Below are 21,444 nucleotides of genomic sequence, written 5' to 3' on the forward strand. Positions count from 1 at the left end.
ACTGCTCTGCAATATGGTGAATATGGGTCTCTGCAAATAAACCCACTGACCCGATTGCTCTGTGATTGAGCCTGGGGAGAAAGGACGGCTTTGCCAAACAACAAGAGCAAAAACTAGAATTGGGACCTACCAGGCAGGAAGTATTTAATCCATATACCTTCTGAGAAGCACTTTCAAGTCAGTCCTCAATTTAGTTGTAGATGTCCTTCCGCTTGATTCATCATTCCTTGACCTCCGTTTCAGTCTATGACTATCTAATCTCTTTATCACTGCCCAGGCTTTTGCAGCACACTGCGGTGATGACAAGAGTGGTGTGCAATAATATGTTTTGTTTCACAATTCCATTCATTTTCATTATTTAAAACAGCATTCATTTTGTTATCATTCATTTAAACCACATGTGTTTCATTACTCACATTTGTTATAATTGTTTTCAAATCTCTCCTTAATATTGTGCTCTTTTACATCACCATTGACCCTCTCCCTCAAACGTCATAATGAATAAAAATGGAACTGAATGGGCCACTGTCCTTCACACCCAGGCCTAATAAATAATGTGCCTGTTTGACTGCACAGGTGCTATGCGGTACAACCTTTCAGCACAACAGTTTTACTGAGCTTGATCCTTCCATATGTGTCCTGTAGGGTTGCCATATTTCAAGAAGTAAAACTTTGGGAAAGTTGTTTAGCTCGCCCCCCACATCATTGGAATCCCAGGAAAATCTGGACGTATGGCAACCCTAGTTCTGCCCTTGGGTAAACTGCGTCATCTGATCAGAACCAGACTTTGCTCCTGCTTCTTCCTTTACTTGCCTCAGGAATCCCTCGTATCCTTTACTGCTCTCTCCATCCCTTCAGACTTTATTGGGGATATAGGAGAAGAAATCCTGTAGGACTTATGGGACAATGATGTTATTCATCCATTGGATGGGCTGTGCTGCCAAACTGGCTCCCGCCAACCCTCTGAAACAAGAATACACTAACCTTCTGTGCTACAAGAAGCTGAGTGCAATGTCATGTTCAACTTCACAATGTTTTGTGCAACCTAAGCTTTCTGAGTAGCTACCGCTATCAAGCAATCACTATTCCCAAAGCTTTTGTTCTCATTAATCACCATGCAGGTGCACAAGCTACAATGCGGCCTTTCATAATAAGGTGCTCAAGAACCTAGAATTGTTAAATGCAAGAGAGATATCCATTTAATCTCATTTCAAGAAATAAGGCGGGTGGAGGAGAATCGTATGATAGCCACAATAGAGAAGAGACAAAGCAGTTCAGAGAACAATAGGTAATTATAATGGTAATGATGATAATGATGATGTATGGAAAGAAACTTAAAGACACAAAGTGCATAACCGAGATGGAGTGCCACGGTTCTCATTTGGATCCTAGCAAGGTGACCTTCAGTTTGAGAGACTGCTTTGGAGAGGCTGGTCTGAGCGGTTTGGTCCGCTCCCCAAGAACAGTGGCCAAAACATGGCAGTATGTAGGCAGTATGCTGTTGAATCTTGGTCCTGCAAGGCCATTGGTGCTCCTTCTGCTCAGTAAAAGAGGGCAAGCCCTGTTTCTATGGCAGCTGTGAATGATGCTGGTGCTCTTGCACTTGTGACATCTGCCCTCAGTGAAGATGGAAGCAGGGCAACATGACCAAGTCTGGTTTTAAAAACTAAACCTTGCTCAGTTCCTGTCTAAAACAACCTGGAAATCAGGGATTCCCTATGTGGTAGCATATAGCATAGCAAGGGCTCTTGATACTGGGGTTTCCTCTGACAACTTCTTCTCTGAACTAGGTATAAATTACTGTAAAGCTGAGGCATGATGGAAAACTGTATTTATACAAATAAGCACTCAAAGAGGGATAAAACTTGATGGTTTCACTGTTAAAAGCACAGCACTTATATTCTGTCAGAAACACTGTTTCAGGTTTAAACAAGAACATTATAATTCTTCTGTTAAAACGATCTCCTCCTCAACACCTTCATCCCGTCTGTGGAATGCTCTCCCCAGGGAAGTTCGCCTGGCGCCTTCACTATACACCTTTAGGCACCAGGCAAAAACGTTCGTTTTCAACCAGGCCTTTGCCTGACTCGATTTACATCCTATACCCTGTTTAAAAATTCTGGCTCTTTTGGAGTTTTTTCATTGGGTTGCTGGTTTTGTTTTGACTTTACGTATTTTATATTTTATGTGAACCGCCCTGAGACCTTCAGTTATAGGGCGGTATAGAAGTTAAAATAATAATAATTCATCCAAGTCATTTATAAATAAGTTAGGACATAACTCCGAGGTGCTCCACTTGTTCCTTTTCCCCCAGGATGATAAGGAACCACCCGAGGAAGCTCTCTTTGGGTTTGATCAGTCAACCAGATGTAGATCCACCTAACAGTTACCTTGTCCAGCCTACATTTTACATAAACAATTAATGATTTAATTCAGTAATTAATGATTAACATCTATCAATTTTCATGTTACTATTGATAGCTTCTTCTTCATCCAGACTGTGATATTTATTCAGTTATTAAACCATTCTTTGAGCGAGAACTTTCAGAATGGCTAGCGATGCAGTATTTGGGCTGTTGCACAAGGAGCAGGGAGATCCAGCCACAAATTTCACCAGGGACCTCGGGCCAGTCTTGACCTAATCCACTTCACAGGGTTGGGGTGAGAATAGTATGGGAGGAGGACTGTGGATGTTCACGTGAATAAGGGTGAGATAAAAATGTGTCCTCTCTTTGTCTCTGCCTGCCTGCCTGCGTCTCTCTCTGTATAACACACACACACACACACACAAACAAACAAACAATATTCATAGAATCACAGAATTGTAGAGTTGGAAGGGACCCATTTTATGCACATACAGGTCCAAAGCTCTTCATTTTGATCAAGTTTAGTACTGTACTCCTATCATGAATTAAATTAACAAGAAATCCTCTTGTGTCTCTGAATATCAAAACAGCATCCTGTATGAACCCAAAGGAAGATAAGACATTGCTACATCTCTGACTAAATGAATATGTGAAAAGGAAGGGTGTGGGATACAGTTGTCAAAGGAAATGAAGCCTAAGTGGATGATTTCTCCCCATCAACCACCACCCCCAATCCTGTACGCAGGTTGATAAGCAGGAAGCCACCTTTTTGTACTTCACTTCATATGAAGGTTTACCTTTTTATATAGCATTTTAAAAGATTTGAGGGTTTATTTGTGGTTGCAATAACACTGCAAGGGAAGCTCTCTGGCCAGGTAGCAAAGCCAAAGCTCTTCAATTAAAAACACAAACACACACCCAACAAAGTGAATGTAAGAGACACATGGAAACACTTTTCTGCAAATAATCTTGCAATTATCAAATCAAATCAATCCACCAGGATGGTGCAGCTTCACCTTAATTAAAATGAGAAAGTTGCTTGTGTTGGAAGAGAAGAATGAGTAAGAAGACAAAGGAAGGCAGCTATCATTTCCCCACAATCTTTCATTCACCTTGTCTGTCAGTCTGCCCCAGTCGGCCTAGAGCTCATATCTGCACCTGGATCTCCACTGCCAAAGGTGGAACCAGGATGAAGCCAGCATGCATGTAGCTCTACAACAGGCACCCCCAAACTGCGGCCCTCCAGATGTTCTGGTCTACAACTCCCATGATCCCTAGCTAACAGGACCAGTGGTCGGGGAAGATGGGAATCGTGGTCCAAAACATCTGGAGGGCCGAAGTTTGAGGATGCCTGCTCTACAACTCCCACTGTTTCTCCTTTTGGGTGGGGTGTGTTTTCTTTCTTTTTAAAACTACTCTGTATATTGCATGTCAACTTTGACAATCCATGAGTATATAGGAACCCACCTTGGGGGTCTTTCTTTCCCTCAATTTTCTTGCCGAGTACATCTATGGAATTCTTATAACTTCTCATGTATGGACACTCCAATGTTATGGGCATTCATAGACGTTCTTTAAACCGTAAACCAGGGACACAAACACTAGTGTGATTATGGCCGAATTTCCTCACAACACTGGAACCTAAGAACACCATCACATTTTGTTTATAAACCTGCCCTAAAGAATAAAAAGTGTGTTGAAAGCCAACTGGGTGGCCGTCTTGCCTGAACCACAGAGTATTCTGTGACTGAACTCTGAAGTACAATTAATGGATGGAAAAGATGGCACCATCCTCACTACATACCCTCCAACATTTCTCTAATGAAAATAGGGACATACTACTTCAGAATTGCGATGCGGGTTAAACCACAGAGCCTAGGGCTTGCCGATCAGCAGGTCGGTGGTTCGAATCCCCATGATGGGGTGAGCTCCCGTTGCTCGGTCCCAGCTCCTGCCAACCTAGCAATTCGAAAGCACGTCAAAATGCAAGTAGATAAATAGGTGCCGCTACAGCGGGAAGGTAAACGGCGTTTCCGTGTGCTGCTCTGGTTCACCAGAAGCAGCTTTGTCATGCTGGCCACATTACCTGGAAGCTGTACGCCAGCTCCCTCGGCCAATAACACGAGATGAGCGCCGCAACCCCAGTCAGTCATGACTGGACCTAATGGTCAGGGGTCCCTTTACCTTTACCTTTTACTCCAGAATAGTAGTGGTGGTGGTGGTAGTAGTAGTAGTTGTTGTTGTTATTAAATTTATACCACACACATATAAATGGGTTGCTCCATCCACTCTGGGTGGCTTCCAACATATATAAAAACATAAAAGAAAAAAATACACATTAAAAACTTCCCTATGCAGAGCTGCCTTCAGATGTCTTCTGAAGTTTGTATAGCTAATTATCTTCTTGGCTCGGCAGTCACGTAGCTCCATATCCTTCAACACTCCTCTGCTGAAAATACCTAGGGAAAAGCGGGACATTCTGGGATCAAATCAGAAACCAGGATGGCTTCTATAAATCTGGGGCTGTCCCTGGAGAATAGGGACACTTGGAGGTCTGTCACTACCCTGGTTAGCTCCACTTTCTAGTAGCAGCAGTAGTAGTAAATGAAGCTTATCATTGCATTGAAAGCCCCAACAATTTCTGATAAAAATTCAGGGGATTGCTGGATTGGGTGTGAGCTAGCAATAGAGGAAGAAAGCGTGGGAGGGACTTAAGAGTCCTGCTAGATCATACCAAAGGCCCATCTGGTTCAGCATCCAGTTCTAACAGCAGCCAACCAGACGCCTATGAGAAGCCCAGAACCCGGGATCTGAGTGCAGTTGCCCTCTTCCCACCTGCAACTAGAATACAGAAGCATACCGGTACTACATCCAACAGTGGAAGTAGAACACCGCCATCATGGCCAATGGCCATTGGTATTATTCCTATCCTCCATGAATTTGTTGAATCCTCTTCTAAAGCTGCTCAAGTTGGCGGCGAACACCACAACTTGTGGGGGCAAATTTTGTCATGTGATGAAGAGGTGTGTTAAGAGGAAGTAGCATATGCTTGACCGCCTTGTGAGGTCACACGGTGCTGCATGTTTGATTCATGAACCACTACAGCTGGTGCTACCCAGACAGCCAAGTTACCTTTAAATAGAGCAGGCTAACGGCGTACACTTTTGGCAGCTGAACTGCAAAGGTCTTCCAACATCCATGAAGGTGGAAAATAAATAAACAATAAATACGTTTCTTCAAGGGAAGCAAAGCAAAATATGAAACTCGAGTGCCCAGATGTAAAGGGTGGAGAGGGACTATTATTGGCACTCTCCTGACATCTGAATGTGTGAGTCAGGGGCAGTCAGTCACATTTTGACTGAAACTAAGAAACAAAGAGAATAAATTTATCCTGTTGACAAAATATACTGATTCCCCCCACCAAACGCAACCTGAAAGAGACCACACAAGTTCTTAAGCAAAAACCGAAAAAAGCAGGAGGAGAAAAAGAAATAAATGAAAAGAACTGGCAGTCAATACTGAAGGTTTTATTACATTTCCCCTCTGAGGTCCTAAGTTTATATTATGAAGTTTATATTATGAGCCAGATTTTGACCCACCCCCTGATTTCTGCAGATTAACATAAGGGAGGAAGGAGGTCAGAGATCAGTTCAAATCCTATGTGGCTCAAATCCTAAACCTCTGAGATCAATCACAGTCTGATAATGAAGCAAAGTTATTGGAATATTCAGATTTTTACGTTACTACGACGACTACTACAACAATTAATTTAGTAATTCCAAACTACCCGTATATTCCGGCGTATAAGACGACTGGGCGTATAAGACGACCCCCAACTTTTCCAGTTAAAATATAGAGTTTGGGGTATACGCGCCGTATAAGAAATACGACCCGGCGTATAAGATGGCCCCCAACTTTTGAGAATATTTTCCTGGGTTAAAAAGTAGTCTTATATGCAGGGATATACAGTATTGTCAGAAGGTGATTTACATGCATTCCCATTATCTTCCAGTTGTAATATTCATTGCAGTTTCACTACTTTCCATCTGCACCTGTAGGCAGAGCTTGACAGAAAGTATCTGGGCTGTGCTCCCCCCCCCACTCTCTCCTTCCCTACCTTCCATTAAAACTTTTTTCTATTCCGGGCGCATGCACAAGTATTTCTGTAGCTGTGCGCAACAGCCTTAAAAACAAACAAACAGAGAAACAAAGAAACAACAACAACAACAAACCCTCAGGAAGTGCACAAGGGCAAATGTTACCAGCCCCAGATTCACAATTTGGATAATGAAGGCTTTGACATGTGTGTGTGTGTGTGTGTGTGTGCGCGCGCGCATTGGGAAATATCCTTTTTTTAATACTGTTGACCTATACAAGACTACAGGGATAATTAAGATAACTCATATACTCTCTGGATGTTGTTGTTGTTGTTAATGCCTGTGTGCTATACACAGGTAGCTGTTTCAGACTGCACTGTCCGCCTCTGACCAGTCATGGAATGGCTGACCTCATCCAGCATGGACTATGTAGTGTATGCTGAACAGATGGTTAAATGGGGCAATCTGCTTTTATCTGGACACTTACTATGCTTCCAGTGAGATTTTTTAAAAATGTACAAATAATGGATACAGGTTTGGTTACCCTGGATGCTCACACCTTACACTGAACACAGGTACAAGCTGCCCCTAACACGTACATGTTTTGAAAGTGTACACACTTGATTTGTAGAGGTCAACTACTGCTTACACAGGCACATGTACCGTACACTCCTATTGCTTCAACACAGAAAGCCCCATATTGCTGAAATTTGGGGTTCGTTAAGGCCTATAGCACTGAGATTCATTAAGTGCCTATAGCACTGAGCCCCACGCCACCCCACTATGCAAAGTCACAGTAGTTAGATGGGGAAATGTGAATCCCTGATTTTAACAATGGCACATTCCAAGACCTTTGTCTATATGAAAAATATTGCCTTTTGATAAAAACCCTGGCTGTAACCCTGGCTGCATGAATATAGCATGCATTAATTTCATTGGAATTTGCATGTTGGGAACTGTGTGCGGCAGAATGGCGGCCATATTTAGCATGTAATAAAGGCCTCTGATTAAGGGCAGCAAGAAATCACGTAGCCACTGTGGAACAAGAATCGGTTCTGTACAATGTAGCATTTGTGGCTTATACAAGAGCTGTTGATGGAGAAGAGACAGTCCCTAGAAAGTTGTTTGACCAATAGCAGCTGTTGGGTGCTTGTATAAAGCAGCCTTTATAGAAAAACTTTTATTTTTACGGTTCCTTGTGCCCAAGATCAAAAATTATATCTATGCAGGAACATAATTAGAGGATTAATGGCCAAAGCTGGTACATAAAGGGAGAGATTTCCCAGGGAAAAAATGTGCTATAAGCATTTTTTCTTTTTAAACAGCCAGGCTTTTAAAAACAAACTCAAAATATAAAGACAATAGTTTTCTTGTTATACCGAAAAGGTTGCATTAAACAATTCCATGCTCGTTTATCTACCTGAACCAGGAACAGGTTTGACCGCATGGGCCTGCCAAGACTCTGATTTCTGCTCAGTTTGTTGTAGTCCTGGATCTGATTTCTTATGTCTTAAGAATTAAAGCTAATTGAGGGGAAAAGTTCACTTGCATAAAGCAGGATCCTAACGTTAAAATTCTGCATAAGCAAACCAATATATTTAGTTACAGAACCTTCAGGCTTATCAAATAAACAAAGGGTGGCAACTCAAATGTTCCACGTGCTCATTTTACAGTTACAGAATATTCTTATTAGTGGGTAGATTCACACAATTTATATAGGAGAAGGTGATTTAAAAACAACAACCGCAGTAGAGATCCACATGATTTTCAGCCTTGGAAGTGATTCAACACGTATTTCCAAACGTGATACAACACATAAACTGATGCTTAGAACAATTATGTAGTCCAAAAGAGCATTACTCGTGAATGCTGTCAGGATTCGAGGTTCATAATATGCATTTGGGGTGTCCAGAATGCTTCAAACATGTGACCTTATTTCCAACTGAGTTTATGGCAGAACCGTGATTTGAATGAGAGAATTCCTAATTCCTAGCTCAATTTCCTAGTCACTGCTGCCGCACCAGTTTCATACCCCAGTTTCAAGGAATGTCACAAACATCCTGAAAGGCTGGTCAGAAGTACCGTATCTTTATATTGCATGTGGGGGCAGAGGTGGAGAGGATAGTGGCTGACCAGGGGTCAGCAAACCTTTTCAGCAGGGGGCCGGTCCACCATCCCTCAGACCTTGGGGGGGCCGGACTATATTTTGGAGGAAAAAAATGAATGAATTCTTATGCCCCACAAGTAACCCAGAGATGCATTTTAAATAAAAGGACACATTCTACTCATGTAAAAACACGCTGATTTTTAGACCGTCTGCGGGCTGGATTAAGAAAGCTATTGTGCCAGATCTGGGCCCCGGGCCTTAGTTTGCCATACCAATGGGCTGTACTAAGGCTGTGTATGCGCTGCCCTTTTCTCTGGGTCCAGTGAGCTCCCACTGCTGGTGTTTCAAAGCCATGCATGCGTGGCATTAGCCACAATCCATACCTACCCTGTAGTTTCTTGAGAAATGCGGCAGTTTGACCTGTTTTCCATCGAACTGGAGTCCATCCGATTCAATAACATAAACCACAATCGCTTTGCAGTCAATGTGAGATGTGTACATTTGCGACATGCGCTGATGACAGGTTCATGAATAGGCATTTGGGTAGTTGAAGGCACAGGGAAAACAAACAGGGTACTGCACATCGGGTGAAGACATCCCTGACCCATGCAATGTGGTTGAAACATGTGTGGTGGGGTGGGAGAATGACCCTGCTGCTGTGTTTTAAGCCGCTAATGCGTACCTAGCCAAAGTGTACTTTGTGGCTTAGGTGCAGAAGGACAGCACAAGAGGGAGCAGCTGCAGGACCATTTTTCATGGTAGGAGCAATGATATCATCTGCTTAAGGGGGACTCTCTTTGCTTACGCGTCTTATAAGGAGGCATTCTGGTTCTATTGATTGGGAAAGAATAGCATGGAGGAAGTCAAAGGATGAGGAAACAACGAAGCAGATGCTGTAAACAGTTTTCCTTTCTTCAGTGGAGTGTCTCCCTCACGCTAACAAATTAAATGGTTGAAACAAAATTTAAAAAATACCTTCCAGTAGCACCTTAGAGACCAACTAAGTTTGTCATTGGTATGAGCTTTTATGTGCATGCACATTGTATCTGAAGAAGTGTGCATGCACACGAAAGGTCATACCAATGACTACGTCAGACCAATACGGCTACCTACCTGTAAATTAAATGGTGCCATTTTTTTTTTGCAAGATAGCTTTCATTTCCTGTTAAGACTGTATTTCTGCTGGTCGAAGAGCTTTTATTAAAGCTCAGCATGTTTTACAAGTTTAACCTTCATTCTTGTAGTTTCTATATATTTTTAAACAGCTACCTGAATTTTTGGATTCTCCTTGGGGGCACAGAATTTACCACTGTAAAGCAGAAAAGGCAAGAAATGAGCCACAGCCTCACCCAACCAGTCTTCTGGCCGTTGCAGTAAACTAGCTCTTTAATACAGTACAGAACGTGGAAAAGACCGGTTCTAAACTGACGATACATTCTAGTTAATACATGGCTCACAATCAAATTACAGATGGAAAATGGAAATGAACTAAAGAGACAAGCTTGATTCCCTGCAAACACAGTTATTCTTTGGGTTACGTACAGGGCCGTCTCAAGCACGTCGGACGCCCTGGCGCCGTGGTGCGGAGATCGCTCCGGCGCCCCTGCCCCGCTCCGTTTCTTGCCACGGCTGGTGGGCGGGCGCAGCGCGCGGCGCCCCCTACCGGGCCCCCGCCCAGGCACCACCCAGACTACCCCTAGAGCCGGCCCTGGTTACGTACCCACAGAGTCCTAAGAGAAATGCTCTTGCTTCGAACCACAAAACAGAAGAAAGAGAAAATAGAAAGAGAAAAGTATTGTCAGGCCCAATTCCTCTTAGCTTATCCCATTAGCTTTATCCCATTAGCTGCTCTTGAACGGGACATTATCATTTAATTGAAGAAAAGTAAAAGTGGTGGTGGGGTTGAATTCACCACTCCCCTTGTAGGTGAACTGATATGAAGAACAAAGGATTAGTCCTCTGGGATTAACCATGGAAGGCCTTCAAGGAGCATCCAGACATTCTGCTTTGTAACAGATAGTAAGCTCCTGTGCTCAAACTGTGTTGTCATATGTTTTATTCATACTCCATCATAAGGGCCGCCAAACAGATTATCATGTTTACATCAGGCCTCCTCCGAGAGATAAATTCTTTAATAGTTGAACTGGCAGGGTTAGTCAGTACTGATATGCCTGCCAGGCAACCAAATAATAAATAAAAGAAAGAAAAGGGGAGAGGGGAGAGAAGAAAAAATGAAATCAAACACAGAGAATTTAATGATGTCCTTCAGCAGCAACCAATCAATACATTTTATCCCTTGCTGCAAAGGTCACATTAAGGTCCCCCTTTTGTTTTAATGGCACCGTCCTCTCTGCCCCCACGTAGCGAGCAGTTGCAGATGTGCATGGAAAAGGGAGTCGACAAACAGATCACTTCATTGGAGTTGACAAACCCTTACAAATACCTATTTGTGATGTTGCATCTCTTTAATGCTTTGAGTTCCTTGTATAATCGAAGTGCCACAAGGAGTTTTCCAATCAAAAGACATTTTAGCGAACGCGGCAGTCTCTCCTGTTCTGGAGACTCTCTTAGGGAAGATGACTAAAGAAGTAGAGTCAGCACCTCTCTTCATTTTATTTTGGGATCAAGGGCGGCCACTGCCTGTTTGCCTGTTTGCCGAAGGAACACATTTCTATATATGAGTTGTTGTTGTTTAGTCGTTTAGTCGTGTCCGACTCTTCGTGACCCCATGGACCAGAGCACGCCAGGCACCCCTGTCTTCCACTGCCTCCCGCAGTTTGGTCAAACTCATGTTCGTAGCTTCGAGAACACTATCCAACCATCTCATCCTCTGTCGTCCCTTTCTCCTTGTCGTCCCCTGTATAATTTGACATCTTCTAATCCAGAACCGTATTACGGTAATCTTTGTGCAGAGTGCAGGTATGGTGGAAAGATTTACAAGATTATTGTGTGCACTGATTCCTCAGTGGTAAATAGGAAGAGCTCTCCTCCATTTCTAGAAAGGAATGGTACTTGTATTCGGAGCCACATGGAAACTCTTACGTGTAAAACAGAAGTGTTGGGCCATGGCCAGTGCTGAATTTGCACTACTCTAAAATCAGGTCCCAGAAGAAGAAGAGTGAGAGAGAATCAATCCCTTCCTGAATTATGCAATGCCAAACTTACTTGTTGACCTCCAAATTTGGAAACCCCAAAAGCAAAGGCAGGAGTGAATCATTTTATAGTTGCGGTTAAGTAGACGTATGACACCGTGGGGTGTGTGTGGGGGGGTGACCCGCCTTGAAAAGATATGGCCATCTGTCTTATGCCCTGTCATTTCAAGAGCAATGAAAAATGTTTTGAAGCTTTGTATCTGCCCCTTGACTTGTTAAATTAAATCCTTATTATTGTCAGGGAGCAGTAAAAAAAGGGGGAAAAACACCCCAAGGTAGTAAGTTTCAGATATTAGTTTGGTCTTGCTGGCTCATCCATGTGAACAAGATAAAATGCGTTGCTGTAGAAATGTACTTCAAAAATGCCAGGGGGCAAAATGTTAAACTGTTTGCATATTTTTCCCCTTTCCTCATAAACAACATTTTAAAAGCAATTTGGTAAATACAGGACATCTGTTTTATTGAGCTCAAAACCCCTAAAAGATATAATAGTGCCACTTTGGACTATTCTCAGCTCACTTACATGCTATATAACTTGTATTTTTTTTCTCCTTAAAAAAAATAGACACAGAGCATATCCCTTGCATTTAAATTATGCACAGTCAGTGTTTTACCCTCTTCTAATGAAAAGTATCCTTGAAAATATAGAATAACTGGGTTGCCACACTGAAATATGAGAGAGTCGGTCCTTGATGCTGAATTTATGTGTGTCTTCCATGGATTGTCTCCAACTAGGGGCATTGAAATTAATGGATCTAAGTTGCCTCTGTTCATTCATTTCAATGGGTCTACAATCTGAAGAATACTAGCATTAGATTCATATATTTGGCATGGCCACACCACCCTGCAGGGCAAATTCCACTGACTTCCTACAAAAAGTTGCTTCCTACCTGTTTCTCATTTGTATAGCATTTTCCTTTGAAAAAGGCGGTGGTGTATTAAAACGTGGCATTTGAGCGAGTCAATGGTAAGTGGAAACGGCCTCGGAGCTATGTTCCATAACTGCAAAAAGGTTCACAGTAGGTAACAGTTCATTATATCATACATCTCCACAGCTGTAGTTCCATTGCTGAAAAGCAGGTTGAGTCTTCCTGCTAGGCCCTTGGCTCACTTTAGTTTTCCAGGTGTATCATTTAGGACATTGCAATCTCTTGCCTGTGTCGCAGACCACATGCAATTATATATCTGTTAATGAGTTTCAAAAAATAATAATAACCCTGCATGTCAAATCACTAATGAAAAAGGATCTATCTATCATCTATCTATCATCTACTACCTACCTACCTACATACCTACCGTATCTACCTACCTACCTACCTACCTACCTACCTACCAACCATATCTATCTATCTATCTATCTATCTATCTATCTATCTATCTATCTATCTATCTATCTATCTATCTATCTATCATCTATCTATCTATCTTTATCTCATCACCTATCTATCTGTCATTCTCTCTCTCTCTCTCTCTCTCTCTCTCTCTCTCTCTCTCTCTCTCTCTCTCTCTCTCTCTCCCTCCCTCCCTCCCTCCCTCCCTCCCTCCCTCCCTCCCGACACATGCAATACCTGTATGCCTTCTTCCCAGAGAAGGCATAAGAACAGCTTGGGGGTAATCTAAATTGGGAAACCAGTGAAGAGTGAAAGGATTAAATTCCCCTTGCCTAGTGCTGCTGCTCTGATCAAAATCGGAGCTCCACTCCCCACAGCTACTTTACAGTTAAAATATTGGGAGATAATCATCACGGATCCCAAAAATGTACATTTGTTACATCTCTCAAATAAAATGGCATCGTCACCATGCCATTAATTATCTAGTACTTTGAGACAATTTCTTGCCATTTTACAGCTAAGCAAAAACAAACACAAACAAAAATATTGTAGCAAATTGTACCCCATCTTTAGTAGGCTTTCTCCTCTCGATGAGCAGTCCACCTGGGCACATGAATTCAGCTTGCCACACGAAAGATTGCATTCTCCACAAATCCACATGTAATCAGCCTTGATGTGGCATCTTCTTTACTGTGTGATTTAAAGTATCCACCACATCAAGCTGTTTATGTGTTGTGGTTCTCAGTTCCTGGCAGTGGTGACTGTTGCCCTTTGAATGCAGAGAGACCAAATGTAGGTGGAGCTGGAGCCAGTGACAGGCAGAGCTGTCATCCCCAGCCCCCAGTGCTTGTAACTAAGAAGGCAGACAGGGGGAGGCTGTGGGCAGACTGAGGTTGGTGGGGTACTGCCCCAGTCACCTATCACTGATTCTGGGCTATATAAGGCTTGGCTTCCTCAAAACCTGAAGCCTCTAATGAACTTAAAGGTAAAGGTAAAGGACCCCTGACAGTTAAGTCCAGTCACAGATGACTCTGGGGTTGTGGCGCTCATCTCGCTTTACAGGATGAGGGAGCCGGCGTTTGTCTGCTTCCGCAGACATTTTTTTCGGGTCATGTGGCCAGCATGACTAAGCTGCTTCTGGCGAAGCCAGAGCAATGCATGGAAATGTCGTTTACCTTCCTGCCAGAGTGGTACCTATTTATCTACTTGCACTTTGACGTGCTTTCGAACTGCTAAATTGGCAGGACCTGGCACTGAGCAACAGGAGCTCACCCCATTGCAGGGATTCGAACCGCTGACCTTCCGATCGGCAAGCTCAAGGCTCAGTGGTTTAAACCACAGCACCACCCGCTTCCCTTACATGTTCCTGCCTCTTTGCAGTCTCTCCCTGCTCCCTGCTAGTAATCCAGTCTCAGGTTACTGATGCTTATTTAATTTGTCCCTTACTTTTGAGCACTTCCCTAAAGCTGATAAAACTGTGAAAAATCTAAGTTAATAAATAAACAGCAAAGAATGTGGTCCACAGTGAGATGCCTATGCTTGGCAGCGCATAAGACTAGACGCAAGCATGACTCCAGCAGAGAGTGTGTGTGATAGCTGCCAAGTCTCACGTTTTTCACGGGAAACCCCCGTATTTTGTTACCGTTTCCCGCTATCTTCCCAAATTGATTAATATCCTGTAAATCCCCCGGATTTAGCTCCTGTCAGCGGCCATGTCCCAGCTCCCGGCTGTCTGCGCATGCCTGGACATGTGCAGAAGTGATTTCTGGTGCCCAGACATGCAGACACGGGCAGCCCAGCACCGGAAGTGGCTTCTGCGCATGTCTGGACATGCGTAGAAGCGACTTCCGGTGCCGCGCCGCTGCTGATCCCGGATTTTTCAATCCGGGAGTTGGAGGGTATGGGGGTGTGTGTGCACGCACGCAAGCACACACGCTAGCTGAGTAGGCTTGGTGGGTCCACTGGAGGTGTGAAGTCTCACACAACCCAAAATATAGCACCAGTTTGTGATGATGTCTGAAATATTCTAATCCAGAATACAATTACAGTAAATGCAATGTCTCAGATGGAAAAATTGCTATTTTGGACAACGTCGAGGGAATCTACAAAGAGATATGAGTGGTTGTTTGCCTAAAGAGGAGGGCAAAGCAAACAAATAAATGTGTTTGACAAAATGCAAACCAACATGCCTTGCTTAACTATGTAATTGGAATATTTTGAAAAATAAAGAGCAGATGTGTTGGATTTTGAACATACAGCATTGAAATCTGCTAAAATATACTAATGTAGATCCACTGAAATAAATAGATTTAAGTTAGTCACATCGATTGAACTTGGGGGAGGGGGTCTACTCTGAGTATGACTTGGGCAGTGCCAACACATAAAGTTTCATGTGTCCACTCTAGTCTAAGGTTCTGGTACTCTAAATATATATAACAATATTCATCTGTAATGAATTTTTAAACAAGGAAACACTAGTCGCTGGAATGACTGATGACAGATGACAGTTACTTAATATTATGAATGTCTAGGACCGTTCCAAAAGGGGATAGCCACAGGCCCCTATCACTTCTACTCTGGCTGCCCCAAGACTTTAAACTTCTTTTCTTTCAAGATCAATTGAAATATTAATACCAGGGGTGATGAAAGGCAAGCAAAAGAAATGGGCACGGCATTGGTCAATGTGTGTTTCTATGTCCCCAGGCAGGCTCATAAGCCTGATGCTATTTTATGGGACTTTATTATTATGACTGAAAAACAAGAAGACTGCAGCTTTTGAGGGGGTGAGGGAAAGAATCCATGTGGACTGTTTGAACATCTTTATAAGTTTGAGTTCCTGAGGAAGTGCTACATTTCTCTTTGAAAACACCTTCCTCAACAGCATTGTTTAAATATGTTACAATGGCTTTTTATGACTTCTCATATATTGCAAAGTATAGTCCTGAACAGATGGCTGGGGGAAGGTATCAAGGGACTATTCCCATCAGAGTGCAGAGACCAGGGTAAACATGCTACAAGGCAGGCGATTTTCTGGATCAGTCTGAAGCTCAAGAATGCAGAGAGGCATTTAAGAGGCTAATGACAGAATGCACCACTTTACTTACATTCCCTCAGAAGCAATCAAGGAACGATTGTACAGAAGCAGAATGGGGAAATGAAAGATGTTTGTGACCTTCATAGAAGAAACACATAGATTGGAAAAGATGCTGAGGAGTTGGGAGATGAACCCAACCTCACGGCCAGCTGCAGGGGCACCATGGGTTGGAAATGAGGACTAGTAAGCAACAAATGGCATGGAAATGTGCATACTTGTGAAGAGAAGCTGTGGCAACACTGTAAACTGCTTTTGAAACTCCTTCCTAGTCGAACAGCTTCTTACAACGCAAGCCTATATTTTATGCAGAAATTTACTCCCAGGTAAGTATGCACAGGACTCAAGTCTAAATTCTCAGATGACCACCTTACTGCTTGGGAACATGCATGTATAACTCATGGTTTTTTATGGGGGGGGGGGTTGTGTTTCACCCCTGCAGAGTACCATGGGCTCTTTTTTGCTGCCCCTGGCAGCCATTTTGTGTTGGCACCCACAACACTTTTTCCCATATAGGGGTACCATCACCTTAATTTTTGCAAACACACAAAAAGCAGTGGTATGACCAGGAGCACCATTGTTCTTAGGCAGGGTGAGGTGGCTCCTTCAGGAGATAGATGCTGGAGGAGGGAAGGACAGGGAGTGACATAACTGTATGGGCTCCATGGCATGATCTGTTTGCAATGTTTGCAGTGACTTTATAGAAAAGTCAAAAGTTTTTGTCTAGATCTTCAGATCATGATTTACCATAAATGCAACTAGCCATTGTCATTACATAATATGGCCTAATTAGAATATTTATTGCCTATTCATAAGAACAAAGAAAATATAGACTTTTGTCCTATGTCTGATCTACTAAGATCTGTACACGTTAAAGTTTACTGTGTGTCTCGACTCTTGTACCACCATTAGTTCTACTGGAAGACAGTCTAGGAACTTGTATTTTAAAGTGTGACTCAAAAGCTTAAGACTAGGAAGAAAAGTAGAACTTGTGAAAATGCCATTTAATTTTTTAGAGAGGACTGCCAGCTTCTGTAAGGGCCACTTTAGCTGCATCTTCAACAGCCATTTGATTGCAAACAATTAAGAGTTGATAATGTTTCCCTGCTGACCCAGGCATATCAAATGGTTTTTTAAAGTAAAAGCATAACAGCAGCCAAGCACTGTCCCTCCCCCTTTCCTAGTTAGGGTGGCAAGTTTCGTTTTACAGCATTTCAAATCCCCACTAATAGAGGAAACACAGAACTTTATTTTGGGCTTTTCTGTGGGATCATCACACAAGGACTTCTGGAGTTGTGTAGCTCCGTGTTGAATGCAGATAGGTTAGTGGAGCTGTTTAGTTGCCTTTTCCCAAATACTGTATACATCTATCAGATATATCCATGAAGTATGTAACAATCTAAAGAAGCATTGCAAAGAATTATAGCAGCAGTTTCCCATAAGTATACAACCCAGGGATCACCGTTAGAAACCAGCCATCTGAGTTCTAAACATTACAGCCGAATTGGCCTTGTGTCAATGTCATGTGCTTTGTCACAGATTGTGGCTGTGAAGTGCAGGTCTGCTTGCCCACAATTGGCTTGCACCTGGGATTTCTCTCTATTATTTATTGTATTGGTATCTTGGAACTCAATGTGAACTACAGAGGGTTCCCAAGCTGCCTTCTATCTAGGCATTGACAATATTCACACCTGCATAGCTTCAACATCATGCACTCTCAGATCACACCTTAGGTTCAGTGCCAGAAGCTCCCAGCTTAGCTTAGCAGAAAAATAGGCAAGGGAGTATTAGTTAAAAAGATCTTGGTATCATTTAGCAGCTTTAACTATTTAGTTATGCTAGGAGCTGCTTCTGGGCGCCACAGTTAAAGGAGGATGCTGATAAGCTGGAACGTGTGCAGAAGGCAACCAAGATGATCAAGCGTCTGGAAACCAGACCTTATGAGGAGGAATTGAAGGAGCTGGGTATGTTTATCCTGGAAAAGAGGAGACTGAGAGGAGATATGATAGACATCTTCAACTTTCTGAAGGGCTGTCACATGGAAGAGGGAGCAAGCTTGTTTTCTCCTACTCGAAGTAGGATTTGAACCAATGGCTTCAAGTTAAAGGAAAGGAGATTCCAACTAAACATCAGGAAGAACTTTCTGACAGTAAAAACTATTCAGCAGTGGAACAGTCCCCCTCGGGAGGTGGTGGATTCTTCTTCCTTGGAGGTTCTTAAGCAGAGGTTGGATGGTCATCTGTCATGGATGCTTTAGCTGAGATTCCTGCATTGCTGGGTATTGGATTAGATGACCCTAGTCTGTCATCTTCACCATGGATAACAGGCATGGGCACAAATTGATGTGTCCAGGTAAAGGCTGCACAAGGGACAGAAGACAATACAGTCTGGGATTTTGACCAGTGACCTGTTTTCTAAACAAAAACTCATCTACTTTAGGCCAGCCCTCCCCAATATAGTGTCCTTCACATGTTTTTGAATTACCGGTACATCTGCAAACATGCCATTATGACCATTGGCCATACTGGTTGGGGCATCTAGAGGGCACCAGGGTGTGTTAGGCCATGTGTTCACAGACATTGCAGCATTTTGTAGGCACGTTGCTAGGAGTCTAATCCAGTGTTTCCCAAACCCCCACTGCCCCAGACCATTTGAAAATTGCTGAGGTTCTTGGCGAACCACTCAGTAGTTTTTTTCTGTTTGTTACGCACTGTGTAACGCACTGTGCTATGTGATTATAATAGTATTTTTACAGGTATGTCAAAGGGCACGTAACGTGGTTCACAGACCACTGGTGGTTTGGGGACCCTTGACCTAATCACTGATAAAACGTTGAAATATTTTTGAAACTTTTACTACTGTTTTTAAAAACAAATAAATAAATTGAAGACTTTCTAAAACAGGCCCTGAAAAGCCCAGCGACTGTCCTAAACAACAGCATTTCCCCCTCTATGTTATGTAGTTATTTTTCAGCATAATAGGTCTCTCTAGAAAACTGCAGACAGTGGGGATTTATCTGAGTTAAACTTCACTTGATATGTTTATAAAGTATCTTGGTAACAGCACCTAAAAGAATATTGCAGAAGAAAAAGAATGAAATTTTAATACCCTCTTGAACCACACTGGGAATGTCTATTTTGAAGGAGGAAGACAGCTTATGACTAGACTCCTGAAGAACAAAATGAGTTTCACTTTTAAAGGCTCAGACTTGGCAGGTCTGAAGTTTTCTTATATAAGGGAAATGCAGCTGCTACGGTACCATCACCTTGAAACCTGACAACTTGGCAGTAGCAGTATTTATGCTACCTAGTGAGACTATTCTTTCCCCATTAACCCTAAAGGGTAAAAGCTCTAATGTGCAAAATGCATATTATAATCCATAACCTTAGTTGCTAATAGAATTCCTTTCCCCACGTGCCAGGACCCCCACACCTGCAATACGGGACAAACTGAATGTTACACGTTGCCTGAGAGCTGCGAGCAAGATTCCTGCAGGTGGTTTTGTTTTTGCCATGTTAGCAGGAGCTTTAAGAATGGGAATAAATACTTTTTATTGGGACTCGGGTGACAGGGTTAACTTTTCCTCACCTCTACACTGTTTTCACAGTTACAGTCATATCCTAGAAGCTGCTATTTGCCCTGAGGGTCCAAATATACAACTAAATTTAGGAATCTAATTGTGCATGGGCGAAGGCTTTCTCTGACAGCAACATGCCAGCAATCTGGTTCCATTCCAAATAATCTGCGCACACACACACACATACATGGGAGATATTAATGGTTGCCCGTGTTACGTAAGGTTTGGTGCCAAGGAAAATATGTGCACTGAAGAAATCTCCCCTTATCTTTCTCCAATTTTGCTTGCTAGTAAGACAGGAAATGCAGAGGTAATGGCCGTGCTCATGTTGCTTGCTCTGTCACTGAGCTGCTATGCCAGGGGTCCATAGCTGTTTAGGGGTCCAAATGCACAATTGGAAATGTGAAGAACTGGTATAAGCAAAACAGGCAATTCCACAGAAGAAAAACTGGTAGTGTTCAAATCTCTTCCTAAACACGGAAGCAGGCAAAACACTTAATACTGCAACCTCTCAGAAAAATGAAACGAAACAAAAAGCGAGACATACACACCTAGGGCCCAAGGCTTTTGGGGGAAATGGCAGTAAGAGGGATAAAGGTAAAGGTACCCCTGACTGTTATGTCCAGTCGCGGATGACTCTGGGGTTGCGGCGCTCATCTCCCGCTATAGGCTGAGGGAGCCGGTGTTTGTCCGCAGACAGCTTCTGGCTCATGTGGCCAGCATGACTAAGCTGCTTCTGGCGAACCAGAGCAGTACCTATTTATCTACTTGCACTTTGACATGGGCGTAGGCAGGGGGGGCAGGAGGGGGCAGCTGCCCCCCCTAGAAGCAAAAAAATTAATGTATTTTACAGACCATAACCAGCACTTTTCCCCTCCAAAAACTGAAGTGGAAAGGGCTTTGCTTTAGCAAGAGCAGCTAAGTCTCCGCTTGCTGGGGGGGGGACACACAGCAGTAACTAAAACACATCAAATAAATAAAGCAAAGTGGCTACCAGTAGTTAAGCAGTTAAGACAATGGAGCATATATCCCCAGGCAAGATTCGATAGCTGACCATTTCACCCTATTGTTCTTAAGTGGGAGTTGTTAATGAGCATTCAGGAGCATTAAGAGTTCTATTGGCGATTTAATGAGGGTGCAGACTCAGAGGATTCAATTTGACTAAGGTGGCTCTGCAAGGCTAAAAAGAAGTGAATAAGAAAGGGGGGGCTGTAGCTTTGACAGACACAGTGATGTTTATAAAAAGCATTGGTGTTCCAGTCTGCCCCTCCTCCTGCACCTGTATACTGTAAATCAGGGGTGGCCACCTCCCAAGAGACTCTGATCTACTCAGAGTTTAAAACTGGGGGTGATCTACCCCCTTTTGGGGGGTTCAGGTCAAAGCTGTTGAGTTTTTTTTAAAGGAAGGGAAGCCCTGTTTTGGGGGGTTTAGGTCAAACTTGTTGAGCTTCTTTTAGGAAGGAGGGAGGCCCATTTTTGTTTAGGGCTTCAGGTCATAGTTCAACTTTTTTGAGGGAGGAGGAAAATTTTGGGTGAGCTTTTTTTAGGGGTGCCAGTGACCTACCAGTAATCTACCACAGACATCCAGTGATCTACTGGTAGATCACAATCTACCTGTTGGATGTGCCTGCTGTAAATCAAGCAGAGAGAAAGCTGCTTACAAGGCTCCTGTACATGCAGAGTTCCAGCATCACAGCGTCACCCAGAGACACCCACAAATATG

General features: G+C 43.0%; 1 protein-coding gene across 2 annotated transcripts in view; it reads right to left on the reverse strand.

Moving 5' to 3' along the window:
- The window catches only part of ADGRL2 (adhesion G protein-coupled receptor L2), a 548,846-nt gene that overhangs the window by 300,714 nt on the left and 226,688 nt on the right, over window positions 1-21,444 (reverse strand). Inside the window, exon 3 of one of the 2 annotated variants that reach the window (XM_088673884.1) lies at window positions 131-291. The exons of the other annotated variant lie outside the window; for it this stretch is intronic. The gene's annotated coding sequence lies outside the window, so the exon portion shown is untranslated. The remainder of the gene's footprint in view (window positions 1-130; window positions 292-21,444) is intronic. 2 annotated transcript variants of the gene reach the window in all.

Source organism: Zootoca vivipara, chromosome 7 (genome assembly GCF_965207765.1).
Source record: "Zootoca vivipara chromosome 7, rZooViv2.hap1.1, whole genome shotgun sequence".
NCBI lineage: Eukaryota > Metazoa > Chordata > Lepidosauria > Squamata > Lacertidae > Zootoca > Zootoca vivipara.